The sequence below is a fragment of the Pinus tabuliformis genome, chromosome X, assembly GCF_031772625.1.
Source record: "Pinus tabuliformis cultivar Carrire ecotype Pingquan chromosome X, CPIR1, whole genome shotgun sequence".
NCBI classification, from domain to species: domain Eukaryota; kingdom Viridiplantae; phylum Streptophyta; class Pinopsida; order Pinales; family Pinaceae; genus Pinus; species Pinus tabuliformis.
The window spans coordinates 1,667,777,032-1,667,791,994 of record NC_142308.1 but is presented as its reverse complement, the minus strand read 5'-3'; positions in this window follow the sequence as shown (position 1 = coordinate 1,667,791,994).

Below are 14,963 nucleotides of genomic sequence, written 5' to 3'. Positions count from 1 at the left end.
AACCATACAGGGAGGCCGATTGTCAACCCTGGAAGTGACAATGTAGCCATATGAGGCGCACCAACATCTCCCCAAGAGGAGAAGGGATTTGGACTTCCGCCAAGGTTACCTCCTTGGTTGGTGGGCTCCATACTTTTCAACTGAAAGATCAACGTGGGAATAACAGGTGATTATGTTCCGCTTAAAATAAATTTTATTAACGACGCTTTTAGACACAAACTTGCTTTTTCATGTTTTAAGAGTCGAGAAAAAGCTAAAGATGACTCTAGTCGCCTTCGATGTTTTAACGAGCCCGAAGTGACAAATGCTCGGTTGGACTTTTTCAGTTATAGAGTTTGAAAAAGGCCAAAAGAAACTGCTCTGGAGATTTAGGCAGAGGGTGTGCCAAACCTTTCGCGAAACCACAGAATACGTTTTACGGTACGGGTGGTCGATCTTCGTGAATGCTGTGTTCACTGCATCGCGATCAGTAGGGCGGCCGACACGGTTTCCTAAGGATAAAGGATAAAAGCCTATAGGGGTCTCCCAATATACGCGACGGTACGCGGGAGCTCAAGTCCGTGTTAGTGCCACCGACTCTCAGGAGGAATCACCCACCTTCGTAGAGATCGACAGTCACTATGTTTAATGACGCCGGAACACGTCTCTACCTAGACCTCTAGATGTTTGCGTTATGTTACAAAGCGTTGTTATGTAAATTGGGTTTATTTTAATGTTGATCTTGCTTAACAGTTTGCCTTTCAGGGTCGCCACGAGATGTATATATACAACTTCCTATATGCAATCTAAGATGAGAAGCAAATCTTTTCAATCTTTCAACTTTGAAAACCTTAATCTACTGAGGGAAAAGAAAGACACAACTTTTTCCACAGATCATAGAACACACACTAAAATGCACATTTTCCTAAATTGTCAAGCACACAGTCAAATGCAAAATGCACAATGCATGTATTTCTTTTCGTTATCCTTAATGTTGATGTAAGACAGAAAGGAAACTGTTGTATAATTTTGAATCTAATTTCAAGTAGAAATAAACAAGCTTGTCCAATAATCAAAAAGACACCTTATGATCGTCTTGTTTAAACATAGGAAATGTATAGATCCAAACCATAAAATGAAAAACAAACAAACTCAAATAGCCATGAACAGTAATAAAACTAGCTCTTAAGATCACAAAGACACTTTTACAGTTCAGGATCTAAGAGGTCACAGCTATACTGGTTCGCTTTTCACAATGGGAAACTGTAACTGAAGCAAGAAATACTGAAAGAACATTCACAGTTTCATCACACAACTGAGGCGGAATAATGTCAAGGAGAAGTGGTTTACAGCAAGTACAATGACCAGCAAGCAATCAACAAAAAATCAGTGAAAACAGGGCCAAGACACAATAGGAAAGCTGAGCTAGACAATGGCTAACTGGACCAGCGCAGGTTCTAGTCTGCCAGTTTGACTCTCAGCGTAGTTCCCGAAGGGAGCACCTGCGCTGTAATGCAGACTGCCTGTGGACAGCCTGCACTGAGACACGAGAGTTGCATCTACAAAGTTTTCCGGGTCATAAAAAGCTCAAAAATGCACTGTTTTTGCTGAAATAAAAAGCTATAGGTCAAGTACAGGCTGAGGGATGATCAAGAGGATGAAGATCTATCACAAAGAGTAAAGAGTCTTTTGTAGATAAGCTCTTTAAATCTTGAATTTTCTCAGCAAATGAGCAAGAGTAGCAGACCCTCTACTTCGCTTTTGATATAGTCAAAAGCTTTTCGATTTGGTACTCTTTTCTTCAAGAAATGAATAGCAAAATACTACAAACACCAACAAGATACTAGGCTCCCCAGTGGAGTCGCCAATTTGTTGTGGGGAAAAGTATCCGACACGGATGACCCTATCCCTACTCTAATGGTGACAGTCTTTAGCAACAACTGAAAGTAAAGCTTTGATGTTTTCCTTTATGAAAGTACAGAGAGAAGGAAGAAAAGATTAACCAACCTGGTGTCTTTCGCTTAGTCGATCCTTATCCTCTCTCTTTGTCTCTTGTTCCCAGCTCCTTGCTCTCTTTACCGGTCCAGCTACACACAGATCCTGCACAAAACAAGAGAGGAAACTACAAGATACATGTACTCATAACTGATGCATGGATTAGAGTGAATCAAATATACAAGTAAATACAATACATCAATGCAATACGAGTATATAGGAGAACATGCAAAACTTTATTGATAGAAGTAACAGGGTTCTGAGAAGGTTACAACCATTGATGGCTCCAATCCAGCAACACCTCCCCAACAACAAGAACTCTCCTCTTCACCTCTAGTAAAACAATCACCCAATAGCTCTAACTGTAAGCCAATAGCACCTCCTTGCTTTACACAAAATTCCAGCCCCCTTAGACCTCATAGAAGAGCTCTATATATAGGAGAGAAGAAGAGAGGATGAGTCAGCTTGAGACTGACATGAAGCTGCCTTGTGTCCTCTCCCTCTTCAGTTAAACTTCAGTCCTTGAGTCCACTTGGAGATCCTTGCTTACACATGGTGATCAAGTACCTCTTACTCATCACAGGGCGAATCTCATGAACCAAGTGTCAGTTTGGAAGCTTCCTGGGCAGTTGACACCTTGCAGGATGACTGTGCCACTTGGCCAATCTCGCCCAGCGCAGGTAGCCTTCATTAATCTTGACTTCCAGCGCAGGTACAAGGAGGGACAGTTGCATTCCAGCGCAGAAGCTCAGTGGAGCAGCTGACATGATCCAAAATAAGCCTGTTTTGAAGTGTTTTCAGGTGGAGAACTGATTGGAAGTGCTGTTGTTTGATGACCTTGTTCTTTTAGGGGTAAGAACAACATGTTTAGGGACTGAGGATCCCTGTGATTATTGACATTTCATGCTCCATGGCACGAGGCACAAAAATGTCTATAACAGTATCCATCCCTTTGACTGAAATAATGAAGAACAACAGCTATAGAGGACAGATTTCAAAAATGTTGAATTTGGACACAATTTCCGACATGGTGAATGTAGAGGATGATCAACCTGAAATGATTTTTGGACCAGAATCAAATGGTGAGTCTCCTGATAGCGATGTGCCTCCATTTTACATCAGTTTGAGATTGCATGATTTTGTGTTGCATAATGCCATGTTCGATTCTGGAGCTTCTCACAATCTCATGCCCAAGGCTATCATGGATAAGCTTGGTTTGGACATCACCCGGCAATATCATGATCTCTATTCATTCGATTCCAGCAGAGTAAGATCTATAGGGCTCATCAAAGAATTAGTTGTGAGTTTGGATCAGCTTCCTATGAAAAATGTTTTGATGGATGTAGTGGTAGCAGACATTCCTCCAAGGTTTGGCATGCTTCTTTCAAGGTCTTGGGTAGCGAAACTGAAAGGGACACTACAGCTGGATTTCTCCTATGCAACAATCCCGGTGTTTGGACAAATGAGGAAGTTGTACCGGGAACAAAAAATGAAATATATGATCACAAGCAAGGAGAAACCTATAAATCATCCTATTAACTATGTACATACAGATCTAGAGTATTTTGTTATGTTTTCAGATAGTTTAAATGATATAGATAGTCAGATAGTAGAAGCAGACGACATTCCGGAAATAACAGAAAATTTCAGAGAAATATTGAAGAAAGAAAGACAAGAAAAGCAGCAAAAGGTTGGGCACTTAGCTGAAAGCAACGGACAACAAGCAGTCAAGGCACAGCAAACAGATTTCCAGCACTTGCAAGAAGAGGAAGAAGGCTTATGGACCATGGATTTTGATGGAGCAGTAGGCAATGATGGCGCTGGAATCGGAATTTGGGTACGCAGTCCTTTCTCCGCCCCAAACAAAGTGCCTAGCAGCGTGAGGGTTTGCTCTTACAAGCTGGCCTTTGAATGTTCAAATAATGAAGCGGAGTATGAAGCTCTGATTGCTGGCCTGAAAATTCTTAGAAAGCTGAATGCAAAAAGGATTTCAATATATGGCGACTCCGAATTAGTAATAAAGCAGGTCAGAGGTGAGTATCAAGCAAAACATCCTAGGATGCGGGCCTATCGTAATGCAGTTTTAGACATCTTAAAGTTATTTTTAGAATACACCTTGACATGTGTGCCTCGTATACAAAATAGTATTGCTGATGCTCTTGCCAAGGCAGCAAGCAGTTTGAAGATTCCCATGAACTCCAGCAATAAATTTGAAATCCATGTCAAGCATCGTCCAACCATTCTAGACAATCAGCGATATTGGCAAGTGTTTCAAGATGATGAGTAGATTAAGGATTTTCTGCTAAACAAAGGCAAGTTCAAAGAAACCTTAATCAATGTATAAAACGATGAGGGCAAAGGGAATGGTATAGGTGAAGTGCATATCAATGAAATGGACGTATTGCAGCTGAAAAAAAATGTTATTCCTAAAGGCTTGATACCTCTAGAAGAGCTTTTTGATCAAGATGATGTAGCCCGCAAGCCAACACTGCAGCCAACAGAGAAGGGTGTAGAAGAGGTTAACATAGGAACAACTGCCACTCCTAAGATGGTAAAATTTTCTAAAGCATTGCCGCTAAAGATCAAGGACAAATACATCAGTTTGATGGCTTCATTTGCAGATGTGTTTGCTTGGGATTATTCTGATTTAAAGACCTATGATACCAATATTATTCAGCACACAATACCGATCAAGCCCAATCAAAAACCATTTAGACAGAAGCTGAGAAGGATAAATCCAAAGTTGCTGCCATCTATTGAAAAGGAGGTAAACAGGTTGTATAAGTCAGGTATCATTGTGCCCATCAGATTTTCAGATTGGATATCTAACTTAGTGCCTGTACGCAAGAAGACCGGTGAGATCCGCTTATGCATTGATTTTAGAAATCTAAATAAGGTCTCATTGAAGGAAAACTATCCACTGCCCAAGATGGACCATATAATTCAGCGAGTAGTGGGGGCATCTCGTATGTCACTGCTTGATGGTTATTCCAGATATAACCAAATTTTTATCCATGAAGATGATAGAGACAAGACAACGTTCACCACTCCATGGGGAACCTTTCATTATGCCAAAATGCCCTTCAGTTTAAAGAATGCAGGTGCCACATTTCAGCGGGCGATGGACTTGGCTTTTGTGAATGAGAAGGATGTGTTTTTGGTAGTGTATCTAGATGACTTGACGGTGTTTTCAAAATTTGATGAAGAACACATGCACCATCTAAAAACTGTCTTCCAAAAATGCAGAAAATATGGTTTATCGCTGAATCCTAAGAAGAGATTGTTCGCCATGGAGGAAGGAAAATTACTTGGGCACATCATCTCAAAGGATGGCATTCGTATTGATCCAGCATGTGTGCAAGCAATTCAGCAAATCAATCTGCCTAGGAACAAAAAAGAGATACAATCATTCAATGGTAAGATGAATTTTCTGCGTCGTTTTGTGCCTAATCTTGCAGAACACTTAAGAGAGATGACCAATATGCTTAAGAAGGACAGCCAGGTGAAATGGATAGAAGAGGCTGTAAAATCTTTCAACTTGGTCAAATTGGCCCTTTCTTCAGCTCCAGTTCTAGTCAGCCCAGACTACACTCAGGATTTCATATTGTTTTCATTTGCTTCTAAGCACACTATGGCAGCGGTATTATTGTAGAAGAGAGATGACCATGAAAGACCCATTGCATTCTTCAGCAGGGCTATAAGGGATGCAGCTTTAAAGTACAACATCATTGAGAAACAAGCCCTGGCATTGGTGAAGGCATTGAAGGATTTCTGGGTATATATCCTACATTCTCACATTCTGGCCTATGTTCCTAATACTGCTGTAAAGGATGTTTTAGTACAGACCGATCCGGAAGGGAGAAGAGGCAAATGGATTGCAGCCTTGCTGGAATATGATGTGGAAATAAAGCCCACAAAGCTGGTAGAAGGACAGGGGTTGGCAAAGCTGATGGCCGAATCGAACTTGCATGCATTGGACATAAATATGATCGCTGCCATGTCCGATGAGAATGAGGGAGGAATGTCAATTCAGGTATCTGAAATGTTACTGATATAATATATGTGCTGAAAAATCTGTCACCACCGCCCGGCATGACTAGAAACAAAGCAAGAACACTCAAATTGAAGGCGGCCAAGTTTTGTATTTTGAATTCTGCACTATATTGGAAGGATCCCGGTGGCATTTTGTTAAATTTTTTGGTGGAAGAGGAGGCAAAGAAAGTCATGGAGGATTTTCACGGAGGAGAGTGTGGTGGTCACCTTTTTTGGAAGTCAACAGCGAACAAAATTTTGAGAGTAGGGTACTATTGGCCTACTTTGTTTGCTAATGTGTATAAGATGGTCAAGCGCTGTCATAAGTGTCAGATTTTTGAAGGAAAACAGAAATTACAGCCTTTGCCACTTAAGCCTATTGAGGTGAGCGCTCCTTTCCAGCAGTGGGGATTAGACTTCATTGGAGAAATTCATCCCGCTTCTTCCGGACAGCATAGATGGATCCTTACAGCGACAGACTATTTCACAAAATGGATTGAGGCAGCTCCTACCAGACAAGCTACAGACACGGTAATCATCTCCTTTCTCAAAAATAACATCTTGTCTCGCTTTGGTTGTCCAAACAAATTAATCACCGATAATGCAGCAGCTTTCAAATCAAAGAGGATGGTAGAATTTTGTCATAAGTATCATATCATTTTGGGTCATTCAACTGCCTATCATCCGCAAGGCAATGGATTGGCGGAATCTTCGAATAAATCATTGGTCAATATCATCAAGAAGCTACTGGAAATAAATAAAAAGAGCTGGAACAAGAGGCTGGTCCATGCACTTTGGGCAGATCAGATCAGTCAGAAAAAGTCTATTGGGATGTCACCATTTGAGCTTGTTTACAGAGTGGACACAGTATTTCCCGCTTCTCTTACTACCCCGGTGGTCAAACTTCTTCAGGAGGCCGGCAGCGAGGAAGATCCCATGCAGAGAAGGTTGAATCAAATGATCCACTTGCAGCAAACAAGAGAGGAAGTTTTCAAGAACACATCCAAGTTGCAGGAGAAGATAAAGAAAATCTATGACAGAAAAGCGAAGGTAGATAAATTTCAGTTGGATGATGTGGTGCTGAAGTGGGATGCAAGGAATGAAGAGAAAGGCACGCACGGAAAGTTCAAAAATCTTTGGAAAGGACCTTTCATGATTGCAGCGTATAGGGGTCAGAATGCCTTTCTTCTGAAGGAAATGAGCGGGGAAGATTGTACTGGAGGGCCGATCAATGGTTGGCTACTCAAGCGGTACCACTGCTGATTTAATAACACTGCTTCCACTGTCATTGTAAATACCATTTTTATTTCAATTTGGTTTCAGTCTGTAAAGTTAGTTTTTGAGTTATTTCAATGTCAAGTTTGAGTCAATTTCTTGGTTATTCCAGTTTCATAAATAAGTCAGAGTCCTGTGCTGTTTATTGAAGTGATGACTCCATAGCCCAATGGACAAAAGGCACTGTCTAGCTCCTCCAGAGATCTGCTGTTCTTGGCACCTCCAAGGAGCTACCATCCCCCATTGGAGCCAATGTTAGAGTCGGTCTAGTCAGCCCTCCGTCAGGGATCAAAACTCTTTATGCATTTCATTTCTAGGTGTCCCGCTCCATCCACTCAGCTGCATTCCGCTAGGGGCATGCCATAATCTGACGGAGAAGGTCATGATAGTCATTTCCCCCTCATGTCTGGTTCCTGCTGGCTCAGGTCTTTTGTCAATAATCACCAAAGTCCACAATAGTCAAGGTCTGGTCCTTCAGAGGACCAAAGTCATTTTTTATGTTTGGGTCTAGGAATTCATCAACTTGGTCTTTGAAACATGTCCAGTAAATCCATGCAGGCCAGAAGGAGGCCCTTACACAGCTATGGTTCAGAGAGCTTCATCGTCAGGTGGATAGACTTCGACTCTTCTTCAAAACTTTGTTTTGAAGAAAGGTCAAACAAGGTCATTTATGACAAAATTTTCCAAAAACGCGCCAGTTGAATTTTCAGATGCAGTCATGGCTCTAGTGGTCAAATGCCCTGTCATATAGTCCCCGCAAAGAAGTGCCGAAAATTCCATCATTTGAGCCAAAATTTCAAAGGAAAAATGAAAATCAATGTGTTCTAAAGTCAATGAAAAAGTGCAAAACACAAACATTAGAAAATGGGTTTTCAAAGAAGTAAAAATTAAACCCATCTCTTCCAAGCCTATATATACTTGTTTTTGCCCAAATAAAAGCCATTGTGCTATTACAAGCTTTGGAGAGACATTGCAAAGGCGAGAGGGCGAAATCGTGAGAGTTTGAGTGAGTGAGGGTTGGTTTTGGAGGGTGCGACGCATACACCCAGAAGCGTGGCGGACACAGAGGGTGCGGTGCACACACAGCCTGCCCGCAGTTCAAATTTCCCAAAGGCGTGATGCATACCCAGCGCGCGACGCACTGGGCTTTGCACGCGACGCACACAGCCAGGGGCCAAGAAACGTTGCCAAACCACTTCAAATCTTGGTGAAAGCTATCAAGTTAAGAGGTAGGCCTTATGACACCTCTTCTCCATCAAATTTGTCAATGATATGGTGTTTATAAGATGTTTAAATGTCACCCAAAAGCATAAGGTCAACCATGAAAAAATCACCAAGAAAACGATGGCTGGGGTTGCAAAAATGTGATGTTAGCACCAAGGTTTCACTCCACTCCCCTTTTCCCCTCACCCATCATCTTTCCCATCTCCCCTTGACCATTTTTCCTAAAACCCCACCCTAAATCCACTACTAAACCCTCTCCCTATTCCTCCAAGCAATTTAGAGTGAATTCTGAGTGCACGGCGCACACACAAGGAGGCGCGGCGCACTCAGAGCGTGCGTCACACTAGGAGCCTGTCCACAGTGTAAAAATGCCACTGGCGCGGTGCACTGGGCAGCGCGCGCGGCGTACAGAGATATAAGCCCAGAAAACAATAAATTTGCCTAAAAATTTTGTGAATGACCATCAAATTTGAAAGGAAGACCAATTACCTTCACTCTTGCATCAAACTTGAGAAGAGTGGCATGATTTTGGGAGTATAAACCAAATGCAATTTTTTTTTTAAAAGTAAACAAGACAAGAAAAAAAGAAAATCAAGATCCTAGGGTTTATGCTACAGTGACAGTGTTGCCAAAGTGTTCTCCTACCCTACCCCTATCACTATTTTCCCTGTATCATTTTCCCCTAATCATTACCCTAACACCACTAAAATCATATTCCTTTTTCCCCCTCCTCCTATGACTCAAAAAACCCAAACCCTACCAAAATAAATTCAAACCCTACCCCATCAACACCATACCCAAAACACTCCCAAATCCTTGATAAATCTCTCCCTTTAGCCCCTATCCCCATTTCATCATTCCTCTCCTAATACTCCCTCTTTTATTGTCCCCTTGGTGACAAATTTTCAGAGCATCTACCAGTTTCATTGGATTCAGAGGGCAACATAAGACTCAGGGTACAAACAACAGTAATGGCATCAGAAGTTTCATCCGAGTATGAGGAGGAGACCCACAGTGACACATCTTTAGGAGAAAGGGCACATAGGAGACATCACTGGAGTGGCAGACACCTTAGAGATGAGCCAAACACCCTTACTAAGCTGCAGGCTTGCCTCCTTGCTATGTCTTGTTTCCAACACTTGGCATGTTATGAATTTTGTCAAAGGGTGGCAAATGTCAGGGTCCATCATGAGTTGGCCCGTCTTTTTTCACTTCATCTACAGGGAGGTCAATCTGTCCTGGCTGGGGTCACTTTCACATTGACTCCCGAAACCATATCAGTGGCAACAGGCATACCGAACATTGGGGAACAGTGGCATAAGAAAAAGAAGGTGGAGAGGCATCATTATGAGCCTTACATCAAGGATAGCTGTTTGAGCCAGCTCACCAGAGTTTTTCCATTCAGATTTTTGAGGGATGAGTATGCCTCGCTCATGAAATTGATCATGAAGTATTTCAGTTGTGAGGGGAGGTTTTCTCGCCTTTATGCCTATCACATCAGGTTACTCATGCACTTTACCAGGGTGCGCATGATGAACCTCCCGTTTTTCATTTGAAACAACATAGAGAAGATGAAAAACTTCATGCAGCACAAGACCCCTCGATAGCAGCTAAACAATGTCTATCATTTTGCTCTCATCCGGATTTTGGTGGACCATCAGTTGGGATTGTAGGGTATTGCCTAGGAGGACTTCATCTCCCGTGATTTCTTCAGCACTCCACCAGTGGTATCAGAGGTAGAACATGAGGTAGGGGGTCCTTCACATCAGTTTGAGCGCCATGAGACTGACACCATGCCAGTGTACATCACATACTAGAAGGGCAGTAGACCTTTGTTCGAGCAGCAAAGCGAGTGTTATCTCCACCGGGGTGGAAGGGGCATCGCTTCCGAAATTAGCATCATAGGAGTAGGGCAGAGGTAAGGAGCCAACGCATGATGAGGAGCCTTCAGGACAGCCATCAGGTGAACGAGAGACTGAGTTTGTTCTCCTTCACGATGATGACACCAATACAGAACCAACAAATGAGGATCTTAGAGAGGTCATCCAGGAACAACAATCAGAGATTGAGGCCTTGTCCCTTGACTTGGAGAGGGCCAAGTGGAATATGAAGTACCTAGAATAGAGAAACAAGCAGCTAGAGGATCAACAGACGATCATGGAGCTGCAAAACATTAGCGAGCATCGCCAAGCTTCTCAAAGAAGAAGGGTTGAGCTCACATCTTTGGAGCAAGAAATCAATGAGGATCGGGAGGCCAACCTTGAGAGGACCAACATGCATTTGGAGAGGCTACTAGACAAGGCCGAAAAGGACCTTGTGCTGTTAAGACACATGGCATTCCACTACCGGACATGAAACATGAGCGCAAAAGCCCGAATAAAGAGTTTAAAGGCAAAATTGAGAAAGGCAACAAGGAGGGAAAAAGAGGCAAAAGAGCAAGATAGGCTTAGAATCTTGGCTGAGGCTTCCTTGGCTCAGCATGTCACCCCATAGAGAAACTCTAGCCCAAATTTTAGCAAATTTGGGGAATTTTTGGTCACATGGTGAATTTTTTGGACAAAAAACAGGAATTTTCTCCCTGTGCGGCGCGCCACTGGCACGAAGCTAAAATTTTAGAACTCCAATCGAGGAATGGTTTGAATTTTTGGATTCATCATGGAAAATCACGACTACTGGTGTCCGGGCAAGAAATTTTGACAAAATCTGGGTCTCCTAAAGGTCAAAAAAACCCCCAAAAATGGCCTCTCTGCCACTTTTTTGACACACAGAAAGCAGTCTTGGGAGAATGAAGATTTGGAGGGGAAAATGAGCACCAAATTCAAAAATTCTAGTTGGGCTGGAAAGTAGACAGGACAGGCTTTCCAAAGAGCCCACGTGGGCACAATTTGGACACCTACAAGTGCCCCAAAACAGGCCCCAAATTGGCGCGACGCACAGAGGAAAAATTGCCAATTGCTCCCGTTTCGCGAAATTCGGTTCGTGACTTCTCCAAGTGGGCCCGGTCATCTACACTTATGTTTTTTGGCACCAAAGGCGGCATTTAAAGTGTTTTTTCTCCAGATTGGCATCTATCCAAGTGGCAAAGGAATGCAAAGGGTCACCCCAGCCAAATGTCATGCTTGTGAGCGCTGCACCTGTAGCTGATGGTTGGCTCTCCATCTCCATTTTGTAATTATTCGAGTAACTCCCCAACCCTTGGGCGTTCTATCTCTTCCTCACACATTCTATATATTGTATGCAAGCTATTTGCAAAGGGTTGGTTGGCTTGTAACTTCTGGGAGACTGTGGGAAAGAAACTCTGTTTCTTCACTGTGTAATTTTGATAGAGAATTAATGAAAGGCAGCGACTCTGTTTCATGAGATTCTTGTGGTTGTGAGTGTAGAAAATGTGTTCTTATGTTCCATATGTATCTTGTTATGTTCCATATTTCAATTCATGTTTCATTTCAGTGAAATTTTCTGAGTGAGATTAGGTAGAATTCAATTTTTATTGCTCTGCCTGTGGGAAAATTTCATGTACAGTGTTATTCTTCTGTTGAAAAGGATTCATAGGACTATCCCCTTTTCACTTTCTTCAGCAATCTATTCATGCCGCGGTACCTCAAACTAAATTTCTACATTTTCTGCCTACCTTGCCTCATGGAATAATCTGTGCCTTTGTATTAAATTCTCTGTTCTTTGCTGAGCGCCAGTCCCATACCATCCCAGACACTGGGCCATTCATAAAAATTTGTTTCCCGAATCCCTATTCACTTACTAGCCTAAGATAAATATCCCATTTCAAGTCATCTCAGGCCGTTTTCGAGTATCTATTCATTGAGCGTTACTCGAAGAGAGCCCTCTCCTGTTCTGGTAGGGCTAGCTACCAGACTGAGCGTGGTTTGTGGTTACCCTAATTTTTTCCTTCTTTCAGCCTAGGGCAGATTTAGGTGATAACATATACTACTTTAAGATATCCCTATGTAAAATAAATCTTACATTTTACAAATCCAAGTATACTACTTTAAGAATTCGTAGCATACCTCTCTTTAGATATACACGAACCAAGATCCATCCCTCTCTAAGCTTGAGAGATTGAAAAATCTTGAGAGATCGACAGTTAAGGCTAATGCGAAATGTGAATCAAAACTGAGGGGGAGAGAGAGAAAGAGGGAGAATGAGAAGATGGATTTAGGATGGTATAATTCTCCCCTTTAAATAGACTATATTCCACATGAATACCATGGGTTCTTATAAACCTTGAGCTCAAAAAACAGTAATGGACAAAAAAATATCTCTTGATATAATAAAAAAATAATAATGTAGAATTTTCATTTTTACATAGAGTTATTTTTATTTTTATTTCAAAATTACAATTACTCAACAAAAATTGGTTAAAAAAAATAATAACCTAATTTTTTTACAGAAAATAATAACGTAGACTTTTCATTTTAACATAGGTTTATTAATTATCGAACCTCTAGATAGATCCAAAGTTAAAATGGATCTAGGTTTGTTTAATTATTAATTTTATTTTTTTTAATGTAATTTCATTGAGTCAAAATATTTTAATTTTTAATTAATTAATCAATCAATTTTTTTAATTTGATTGAGTCATAATGTTTAGATAACATAACATGACATTACAATATCTTTTCCATACCAAAAATGTAATAACATTAAATTAAAAAAAAAACCTATAAATATTTTGATTGTAAAATGAGAGATGGTTTTTGGGCATGTGGTATTGATAAGTCATGGTATTGGCCCATGGTTTTGTAACAAAGCATGTTCACAACTTAATAATGTCCATGGTAAAGTGGGGGTGAATATCCATGGTTAAAAAAATTGTTATATTATAAGTATTAAATTTTTATGTGCTTATTAATAAAGTTTAAATATGGTTACAAAATTATTAGACTAACTTATATGGTAAAATGGATATTAATTTATAACTATTATTTATATCTCATATATTTGAATGTGATAAGGGATTTAGATATATCTTAAAAGTAATTATAATATTTTTGCTTTTAGATCTAACTAAAAAATGTTATAAAATTAAATTCAAATAAAATATTTATAAATATTTGATTGTGAAATGAGAGATGGTTTTTGGGCATGTGATATTGGCCCATGGTATTAAAAAAAATTGCGCCAATGTAAGGTATTAAATCATTTTAATCTCCCAAACCAGGGCAAATACCAAATTTGACGATTTTAAGGGAATACGATTTCCCAAAACTAGCAAATCGGGCCAAATGAAGGTTCGGTTAGTTTATTCGCCCATTTTTTATTTTGGGCTAAAATAAAAAAATTAATTATTTTTAAAATAAAATTGGGGCTAATTATATGAAAAGGGTTTTTAATAAAAAATTCGCCCTCTTAAAATGTAAAAACCCTCAAATTTTTCCTTTGGGCTATAATTTGCCCCTAAAATTTACCATGGTCTTTAATCTGTCGAAGATGCCATTGAAGAAGATACCAGGTACTGTGAACAATTATCAAAAACTCTGATGGGGACTTGTTGCTCAATCTTCATGTTGAAATAAGGAAAATATTTGATGTCATTATGAAAAATTATCATAGCAATCCCACGGATTTGGTTTCCCAAAAACTCATTGAAGCATTTGAAACATTTAATTCACTGGGTGCAGTAGTGGAAAAAATTATGGCAATAGAAAGGTAGATATAAACCTTTTCCAGGACCTCGTGAAGAGTGATCAACGTATAAACTTGTCCAAAAAGCTACTTAAACTTGACATAGCGAAGGACAAATGGGGAGACTCAGAAGAAGATATTGTTGACAAAAAAAAAAGTTGATTACTGCAAAAAGGGAATATCATGAGTTTTTGATTGATAAGTTAGAAGTTTGTAGAAGTTTCAGGGGCTAAAAGAGCACCCTGACTTTCTTTGGGCATAATTTGAAGGTGAAGAAAATGGTATGATAAAAATGAAGATGACATTCTTATGATTTATTCCAGTAAGGGTTATGGTAGTAGTTCTGTAGTGGAACATGAAACACAAATAAGAGAGCCATCATGTAGTTTTGTAGAGAGATAGCCTCTAAATCACGTTATTTAAATAAGTATGTGTTTCCAATTCATGAAAATTCTTTTTCTTCATGTTTTTCAATGATGACCCTTGTCATGATATGAGAATTGTAGAGAAAAAAACACATTGGGCTAGTGGCTAAGAATCACATTGAAGGGGAATGACTTGATCATTTTCCTATGGCAGAAAATCAGTCTAATAATGCATTCATGAAGATAATAGTCACAATGACATAGATAAGGAAGGATGAAAATTTCCCAGGAGCACTCATGGCATCACAACGAGTCTTGATTTCGTCAAAAAACTGAGTATTGATGATCGTGCTAGAGATTCTTCTATCCAGGAAAGGAGTGGGGTTACATCCATTGATATAGAGCCCCCCTACAAGGGAAATCATTTGATGATAACACTTTTGTCCCTAGACT